Source organism: Microtus ochrogaster (assembly GCF_000317375.1).
Source record: "Microtus ochrogaster isolate Prairie Vole_2 chromosome 14 unlocalized genomic scaffold, MicOch1.0 chr14_random_1, whole genome shotgun sequence".
Taxonomy (NCBI): domain Eukaryota; kingdom Metazoa; phylum Chordata; class Mammalia; order Rodentia; family Cricetidae; genus Microtus; species Microtus ochrogaster.
In genome coordinates this window covers 15,693,630-15,703,550 of record NW_004949096.1, presented here as the reverse complement: position 1 = coordinate 15,703,550, position 9,921 = coordinate 15,693,630, and the positions used below count along the sequence as shown (strand labels likewise).

General features: G+C 39.5%; 1 pseudogene; it reads right to left on the bottom strand.

Moving 5' to 3' along the window:
* Positions 1-3,348: 3,348 nt before the first annotated feature.
* On the bottom strand, positions 3,349-3,609 carry LOC101985558 (annotated as a pseudogene).
* Positions 3,610-9,921: the final 6,312 nt, after the last annotated feature.

Here is a 9,921-nt window from a genome sequence, read left to right as displayed (position 1 = left end):
TTTGTCCAGCTCATTTAAAATGTAATGCATAATCAAGAAATATAGGTTAATATTTATCTATAATAGTCAAACTTGTAGTCATGTCAGGTTTTCCAGATATGTAGAGATATACTTTAGTTAGGTATTCTTCAAATCTTTCAGAGACCTTCAGAATATTGCATTTAAAATGTTTTAATAACAAAGAACTTTACTTGACAATGAGACACACCTGCTCCTGGCAGCACCAATATACTTCAAGAGGATTATGGGCATTGAAGAGGCTCCTTATGGAGTTAGTTAGCCATCTGGGTGAAGAAACTGCACTTGCTTGGACTGCTTGATGAACTGGACGTGCAGGACCTGCAGAGAAATGACCCTTTGGGCTTCTTGCTTTATGAAAAAGTCTGCCAGACATTCTGTAGGACACAGAAGAAAGCAACTGGTGGACTTTGCCATTGCAAGGCAAAATAAATCTTCAAATTTCCTGTTTCATGGAAAAGTCTGGTAGATATTATGTGCCTGTAGGCTGAAGATGGATGCCCCAATAACACAGAAGAACTTTGAGTGACTCTCTGGGCATGAGATCTCTCTGTCATTTCTTGAGTTTTTGTAGTTCTTTTACAATGCACTTCATGTTTACTTGAGTAATATTATATCATTCTGGAGTGTTTGATGGAGTTGAAGAATAGATAGCTATAGTTATAGTTTTCCTTAGTTATTATAAAATATAAAGTAGATATAAATGTTGTAATTGTAGTTCTTGCATGATACCTGCTTTGTTGTATTAAATTTTACAATGTTAAATTTAAAATATTTTTTATTCAAACAGAAAAGAGGAGGTGATATGGGATTCCCCTCTGTATGTTGTGATTACCATTTATGAATAAAGAAACTGCTTTGGTCCTATAGCAGGGCAGAACTTAGATAGGCAGGAAAGACTAGATTGAATGCTGGGAGAAAGAAGGCAAAGTCAGGGAGAAGCCATGGAGCTGCTGCTGGAAACAGACATGCTGAAACTTTGCTGGTAGGCCATGACCTCGAGGTAATGCACAGATTAATGGAGATGGGTTAAATTATGATGTAAAAGTTAACCAATAAGAAGCGAGAGCTAATGGGCTAAGCTGTGATTTAAATAATATAGTTTCCATCTATTTTGGGGGGGCTGAGCAGCCAGGAATCAACAAGCAGCTTCCTACTACAACATTCCTCTTTTCATTTATGATTTTGTTAGTTTAGATAGTCTCTCTCTGCCTTTTGGTTATTTTGGATAGTGGTTTGTCCATCTTGTTGATTTTCTCACAGAACCAACTCTTCGTTTCATTGATTTTTTTTATTCTGTTTATACTTTTTATCTATTTCATCCCTCAATTTGATTCTTTCCTGGCCTCTATTCCTCCTATGTGAGTTTGCTTCTCTGTGTTCTAGTGCTTCCAGGTGAACTGGTGAGTTGCTACTGCGAGAATTCTCCAAATTCTTTATGTGGGCACTTAACACTATGAACGTTTATTTTAGTACTGCCTTCATAGTGTCCCATAAGTTTGGGTATGTTGTACATTCATTTTCTTTGAATTATAGGAAGTCTTTAATTTCTTTTTTTCTTCCTTGACTCAGGGGTAATTCAGTTGAGCATTATTTAGTTTCATTTGTTTGTAGGATTTCTGTAATTTGTATTGTTGTTGAATTCTAACTTTAAGCCATGGTGATCCAATAAGATACAGGGTTTACTCCATTTTTTTTATCTGTGGAGATTTACTTTGTGATGAAGTATGTGGTCTATTTTCCATTAGGAGAGGTTACACTAGGTGTTGAGAAAAAGTTATATCCTTTTGTCTTTGGGTGAAATGTTCTATAGATATCTCTTATGCCCATTTTTGTCATAACATCTGTTAGTTCCCTTATTCTTCTGCTAAGTTCTGGTCTGGCAGATCTGTCCATTGGTGAGAGTGGGGTGTCAAAGTCTCCCACTATTAATGTGAAGGGTTTGACGTGTGATTTAAACTTCACTAATGTTTCTTTTACATATGTGAGTGACTTTGTATTTTGGACATAAATGTTGAAAAAATGAGAATCTTGATGGATTTTTCCTGCGATGAATATGAAATGTCCTTCTCCATTTCTTTTGATTGATTTTAGTTTGAACTTTATTTTATTAGATATTAGGATACCTAATAGCTTCTTAGGTCTTTTTGATTGGAAATTTTTTCCTAAGCATTTACCCTGAGGTAATGTCTGTCTTTTTATTTAAAAGTTTTGTTTTTCATTTTACATACCTGCCATAGCTCCTCCTCCCTCCCCTTCTTCCACTCATTCTTTTCCCCCCAGTCCTCAGAAATGGTAGGACCTCCCATAAGGAGTTTAAAAAGTCTGTTATATGGAGTTAATGCAGGACCAAGACCCTCCCCCTGTATTGTGGTTGAGCAAGGTATCCCTACACAGGGAATGGGCTCCAATAAGCCATGCAGCAGGAGGTCAGCTCCTGCTTTTGTATCCGTTTTGTTAGCTTGTGTCTTTTTGTAAGTGAATTGAGTCCATTTCTTTATTGCCTCTATTTCAATTTTCAAGCCTTGAACTATTTCCTTCACCTGTTTATATTTTTAAACTTTCCTGAATTTCTTTCAGAGATTTATTGTTTTTTTTTTCCCCTAATTTTTGTCTTTTTCTCCATTTCTTTATGGATTTTTTTCATTTCCTCTTTAAGGGCCTCTATCATCTTCATAAAGTTATTTATTTATTTATCAATTTGTTAAATGAAATTGCTTCTGTTTGATCCCCAGGGACTGAGGACCAAGGGAATGGAGGGGTGGGGAGAAAGCACAGGAAGGCCCAGGTGCGAGGTGGGAGGGGATGTTATTGATGGGAGGCACCGGCTTGGGCAGGAAAGGAACAAGCTGTCTGATAGAGGCTTTCCATTTTAGGCAAGCTGGGTAGCCAGGACGAGCCCAGTCGAGCCTGGGCAGCCACTCCCCCTAGACCTTGCTCAGAACTTGCACTAACGTGGGGCCTGCCACGTAGCTTGGCACTCAGGCCCCTGCTTGCTGTTGGCACAGTCTGTCACTTCAACACTTCGCCTTGCCATGCCCAGTTAGCCGTGGTGGGTAGGAGTGGAGAGGGGCTAGCTTGGGCCTTTTGGGTCAACCCCAGCATCTGCCGGCAGCTTTGACTACCCACCCCTACCATGGGACTCAAGCTGGGTGTCAGAGGTTCTTCCTCTACAGGGAGCAAGGGAAGAAGGTGGGGGTGGAGCCACCCTGCCCGCCCCCAGCCCCCGCGTGGGAATCCAGCCCATGTAAGCAGAAGCTGGACATGGCTAAAGTCTGGGACAGGGAATGGAAAAAGCACGTGATTTCCATGGCATCCTCGGGCCCTGTCTTAGAAGTCTGGCCAGTCCTTCAGCTTCTTGTAGTCAGTGGAAACAGCGAGGAACTTGTACTGATCGTTGGGACTCATAGGGTTCCAGGGCTCTGGGTTGTTATTTCTGTCCCAGCAGACATCCAGGCTACTCAGCGCCAGTCGAAGCAGATAGAGCCCAGCACTGCCCATGCCCAGGCAGATGAAGCCGATCATTGGGATGAGCCCAAGGTGTCTTTTTATCTGCTGGTAGAAGCGGGCCCCTGAACTGGTTCCTGCCATCTGTTTCCAGAGATAAAGTTATTTTTAAGGTCATTTTCTTCTGCTTCTTTTTACTTTGGGATGTTCCATTCTTACTGTTGTAGAACCACCAGGTTGAGGTGGTAACACACTGTTCTTTATGTTATTGAGTGTATTCTTGCACTGACATCTACCCGTCTCTTCCCCCAATTTATACAGGCAGTGCTGTGATTCCGTGATCACTCTTTCTTCAATTGGTGTAGGTGGTGTCTGTGATTCCCAGTGTCACTGATGACACAGGGGGTGGCTGGGGTTGGAAGATGGAGTAGAACTTTTAGATTACAAGGTCAAATAGTTGGTGGAGAGGCCTTGCGGCAGGCACCTTGCCTGCTGACAGGCTAGAGGGGCTGCAATAGGTGGGAGATGGTTCTACGACCCAGATTCAGCATTATTCAGGTGGTAGACTACTTTGTATAGTGATTCAGGAACCACTGATGTAGTGTGTATATGTTGGGGGGAGGGCATGGGTTCAGTTCTCACACAGTTTATTGAAACAAACCAACTACGTCTGTTGTAGATTGGGGCAAAGAGATGATGTCATGGTTTGTCCAGTATTCAAATCCATATTGAGCCATGGCAACCTTGTGATATGGGTGCTTTGCCTATCATATTCTATAGAAGTAGGCTGTGGGTTGATTAATAATCCTTGTTCTTTCCTACTTCAATGTTCCTGCTATTTATTTTATACCCATATCATTTTGTCACCTTCATTTCTTAAAATCTATGGCCTTTTATGATTTATAGTTTTTGGCATGTTATTAGGTGTGTTTCTGTGTATGTGTAGGTGTTATGTGTGTATAGCTGTGTATGTGAGGGTAGAAGAAAAGGGATGTGGTACCTGCTGTCTACTTTGTTTTGGGAGATAGGCTCTCTCACTTGTGCCCAAGGCTCTCCAATTAGGCCGGCCATCCAACACAGGGTTCCATCTGTCCCCACCTCCCCAGGATTGAGATTACAACCCCCCCTCACCACATATGACTTCTTATGTGGCTTCTGGGAATTGAATTCAGATCATTATGCTTCTGTACCAAGCACTCTACTGAATAAACTATCCCTGAAGCTTCCTTCCTTTTGTAAAGGGTGTTGGGTTTATTGCCATTGTTGTTGATATTATTACTATTATGGTGATGATGATGGTGGTATCTGTGTATATGTGTGTATGACCTGAACAATTGTTGTAGAACCTCTTGATTTTCTGTATGATATGTACTCATTGTGCCAAGATTCAACTCCTAGGCTTGAGTTAGTTTTCCCATCTGGCTAATATCATTCTGTTTATATGCGATCCTGGTGAGCATGGTTCATTATTTTTTGGTTGGACGTTCCTCTTCAAATTGTTGTTATGATGTGTTCAACTGACTTTTCTGTTTTGGACAATTTCCTTAATTTGACTATGATGTTTGTAAATATCGAGTTTTTATGAGTTCATGCAATTTTGATTTTTGACTTATAAAACTGTAGCAGACAGGCTCTGAGCTCAATAATTCAGTGACTGCTGATTGGCATTTTATCTTTGTTTATTTATTTGTGCTATGATTGATGGTGAGTCTGCAGTTTCATTTTTGTTTCCTGAAACAATTGTTTGCTAATAATAAAATATTCATTTTCTTAGTTCTTAGGTTATCCTTTCCAGGTTTTGTGTCAACTAAGTAAAAACATCTTCTGCTTCTTTTTAACTCTATTTTATTTATAATCTTAAAATTGCTTCATATTTGTGTCTGAAATAATAGATTTCATTAATATTTTCATGAATGCATAGCATGTACTTTGCTCATATCAAATCACCCATTACTTTCCATTGTTCCTATCTTCCTTTTGTTGCTGTTTTATCCAAACTAGTTCCCTTCTGTTTCTATGTCTTTGATAGTGGTGACATCAACTAAACGGGAGTCACCTAGGAGACAAGCCTCCTACACATCAGAGAGGCATTATTTTGGTTCAGTTAATTGGGAAAGGAAGACCCACCCTATAGTAAAGATCCAGGATTCCTTAGGCTTGGGTCCTGAAGTAATATAAGAAGAAATTCAGCTGAGCATAGGCATTCATTTCCTTCTGCTTCCTGGGCATGATGGGGCACTGAAAACCTGCCCCATGTCTTCCCTGTCATGATGGACCAGAATCTACCTACAACTGATAGCAAAATCAAACCTTTTATGCAGTAAGTTTGTTATTTCAGGTGTTTGGTTACAGAAAAGTAACTTACAATGTTTGTGTATATTTTCCTAAAAATGATATATTTTCTTTCTTTATGACTAAATGAAATTCCAGTGTGTATGTATCATATTTCCTTTATTCACTTACTGGGAAATAGCCAAGCTGATTCTTTTGACTATTATGGATAGTGTGATAATTAAAACCCTAATGTTCATATATTTCTATATATGTTAATTTAGATAACAAGGATGGGGAGAGATGAATAGAATAGAACCCTATTTTCAGCATTTGAGCAATGTCCATAGTGATTCCTGTAGTGGCTCCACTAATTTACATTCTCACAAATGATGTATAAATCTCTCTTTCTTTCCATATTCTTGTGAGTGCTATTGTTTGTTTTCTTAATGATAGCTATTCTGACAGGGCTGGGATGGAATCTCAATGCATATTCCTGATGGAATGCATATGGAACATTTTTTCATACATTTATTGACATTGGTACTTCATTTGAAAACTGTCTGTGCAATTCATTTGACTATTTTCTCCATTCTGTGGACTGTCTCTCACTCTGTTTAAAAATGCTTCCCTTAAAATAATCAATTTATTTTTATTAAATGAATGCCATCACATATTATATTGGGCGTTTTAAAATCCAAAAGTTCACCTTTTTTAATATGCTTAAGTGACAACAGTTCATGAAATATATTGCTATTGAAGATGTTTTCCTGTTCAGTAGGCTGCCTTTTTGTCTTATTGACTGTGTCCTTTGCTTTACTGAAGCTTCTCAGTTTCAGGAGGCCCCATTTATTTATTGTTGCTCTCAGTGTCTGTGCTACTGGGGTTATATTTAGGAAGTGGTCTCCTGTACCTGTGCATTGAAGGCTACTTCCACTTTTTCTTCCATCAAGTTCAGCATGGCCAAATTTACAATGAGGTCTTTAAACCATTTGGACTTGAGTTTTGTGCATGGGGATCGATATGAATCTATTTGCATCCTTCTACTTGTTGACATCCAGGTATGCCAGCATAATTTGTTAAAGATGCTTTCCTTTTTCCAAAGTATATTTTAGTTTCTTTGTCAAAAATTAGCCCATCCCACAGCAGACAAAGGACTGATCTCCAAAATATATAAAGAACTCAAGAAATTAGACAACAAAATTCCAAATAGTCCAATTAAGAATGGGGTACAGAACTAAACAGAGAATTCTCAACAGAAGAATCTCAAATGGTTGAAAGACACTTAAGGAAATGTTCAACATCCTTAGCTATCAGGGAAATGCAAATTAAAGCAACACTGACATACCATCTTACACCTGTCAGAATGGCTAAGTCATCAAAAATACTAATGATAGCTTATGCTGGAGAGAATGTGGAGTAAGGAGTACACTTCTCTGTTGCTGGTGAGAGTGCAAACTTGTACAACCATTTTTGAAAGCAGTAGGGCAGTTTATCAGAAAATTGGAAATCAGTATACTTCAGGACCCAGCAATACCACTCTTGGGCATATACCCCAACTATGCTCAATCATACAACAAGGACATTTGTTCAGCTATGTTCATAGCAGCATTATTTGTAATAGCCAAAACCTGGAAACAACCAAAATGCCCCTCAACCAAAGAATGGATAAAGAAAATGTGGGACATTTACACATTAGAGTACTTACTACTCAGCGGGGTGGGGGGAACAAGGACATCTTGAATTTTGCATGCAAATGGATGGAATTAGAAAACACTATCCTGATTGAGGTAGCCCAGACCCAGACAAATGAATATGGTATGTACTCATTCACAAGTGAATCCTAGCTGTAAAGCAAAGGATATTGAGCCTATAGTTCATGATCCTAGAGAAGCTAAGTAACAAAGTGAACCCTAAGAAAAACATACATAGACTCACCTGGAAAGGAGAAATAGACAAGATTGCCTGACAAAATTGGTAACATGGGGGTCCAGGGAGTAGGGAGACTGGAAGGGGAAGGGGAGGGAAGAAGGGGAGAGAGGAGAAGAACTTGAGGGAATGGGATAGTTGAGATGGAGAAAGGACAGAGATGAGAGCAAAGAAAGATACTTTGATTGAGGGAGCCATTATGGGCTAGCAAGAAACCTGGAACTAGACAAATTCCCAGGAATTCACAAGGATGACTCCAGCTAAGAAACTAAACAATAGAGGAGTGGGTACCTGAACTGGCCTTGCCTTGTAGACAGACTGGTGAATATCTTAAATATCACCATACAAACTTGATTCAGCAACTGATGGAAACAGAGGCAGAGACCTGCATCAGAGCACTGAACTGAGCTCCCAAAGTCTGGTTGAAGAGTGGGAGGAGTGAGAATATGAGCAAAGAGGTCAAGACTATGATGGGTACACCCACTGAAACAGTCTACCTGAGCTAATGTGAGCTCACCAACTCCAGACAGACAGGTAAGGAAACAGCATAGGTCCAAACCAGTACCTCTGAATGTGGGTGACAGTTGTATGGCTGGGGCAGACTGCAGGGCCACTGGCAGTGGTACTAGGATTTATTTCCACTGCTTATACTGGCTTTTTGGGAACCCATTCTTTTTTGATGGATATCTTGCTCAACTTATATGTAGTATGTGAGGCCTTGGACCTTCCCCACAGCAATGTGCCTTACTCTCTCTGAGGAGTGGATGGGGATGGGGTGAGAAGTAGATGGAAGGGATGGGAGGAAGGGAGGGAGTGGGAACTGGGATTGGTATGTAAAATGAAAAAAAGATAGAGTGTTTTCTTTTTTAAAAAAATAAATAAAATAGCAAAAAAAAAACCTGGAAAAATATTGCTTTAAGTTCTAGTTTTTCAGTTGTGAAGGCATGGAAAGTAGCCTAAAGTTAATGGTTACTTGGGTACTGAACTGGACATAGGCCTTTAGCAAAGGAAATTCAGTTTTTCTCTTGATTTTCCTTAAAGACTATTCATTGGCCAAGTCTTTACAAAGTCAGATGCTCAACAAACATATATCACTGGCATGTGACCTTTTTGTCAGCCCTGTGATCAAATATAACTGCCTGAACATTATAAACTTCTCTCAGCTTCACTGAAGCAGAGGATATGAAGGTGTACACACACACACACACACACACACACACACACACACACACACACACACACACATGCACACACACACACGTGCACACACATGAGGAATATATATATATATATGACTTATATATAGTATAAAATACATTTTTATTACTTGTTTCTAACTTCTTTTATCTTTCTTTTTTCTATTCTTATTTCTTCATAATGGTAAGCACAATATAATATATTATATATGCAGTTACATCACAAAGAGGAGAGGTAAATTAGATCAAAACAGTTATCATACAGATTTGAGTAATGTTTTATTTCAGAGAAATGTTTATTTAATCACTTTTCCTTTTGAGTATATTTTCCTTTGGCCTGCCTCTGATTTGTAGCTAAGGTGTGTATTTTGTTCTAGTTAGGGTTTCTATTGATGTGAAGAGACACCATGACCATAACAACTCTTATAAAGGAAAACATTTATTTGGTGGCTTGCAGTTCGGAGGCTCAGTCTACTCTCATCATAGTGCAGCATGGTGTGCAGACAGATACAGTGTTGGAGAGGCAGATGAAACCTCTACATCTTGTGTAGTAGCCAACAGGAAATAAACCGAGGCACTGGGCAGTATATTGAGCATAGGAGACCTCAAAGTCTGCTCCCACAGTGAGGTACTTCCTCCAACAAAGGCACACCTACTTCATCAAGGCAACACCTCCCAATAGTGCCATTCCCTATGAGCTTTTGGCAGCTAATTACATTCAAACTACCACAAAGGGCCACGAGGGTATGATTTTTCTAAGTGTTATAAAGGAGCTTAGAAGACTCTTGGTTTAGCTGACCTTTGGGGTAGCCCCCTGTCATTTCTGGGTATACCGAAGGAAAAAATTATTCAAAGGTAGAATATTTCCTAGGGAAGAGACTTGCAGACAGATGGGCAATAGCTGATGGGAGGGAAGAAAGAGGGAGTGGAAGATAGGGTTAGACTTGCCTCTTAGTTCATTTTGTTACTTTAGGCAATTCATTTTCTATTGCTGTCCCATCATTAAATCTCAGTGATTTTACAAGCTTCTTTCAACTTTTATACTTTCTGATCTGGTCTG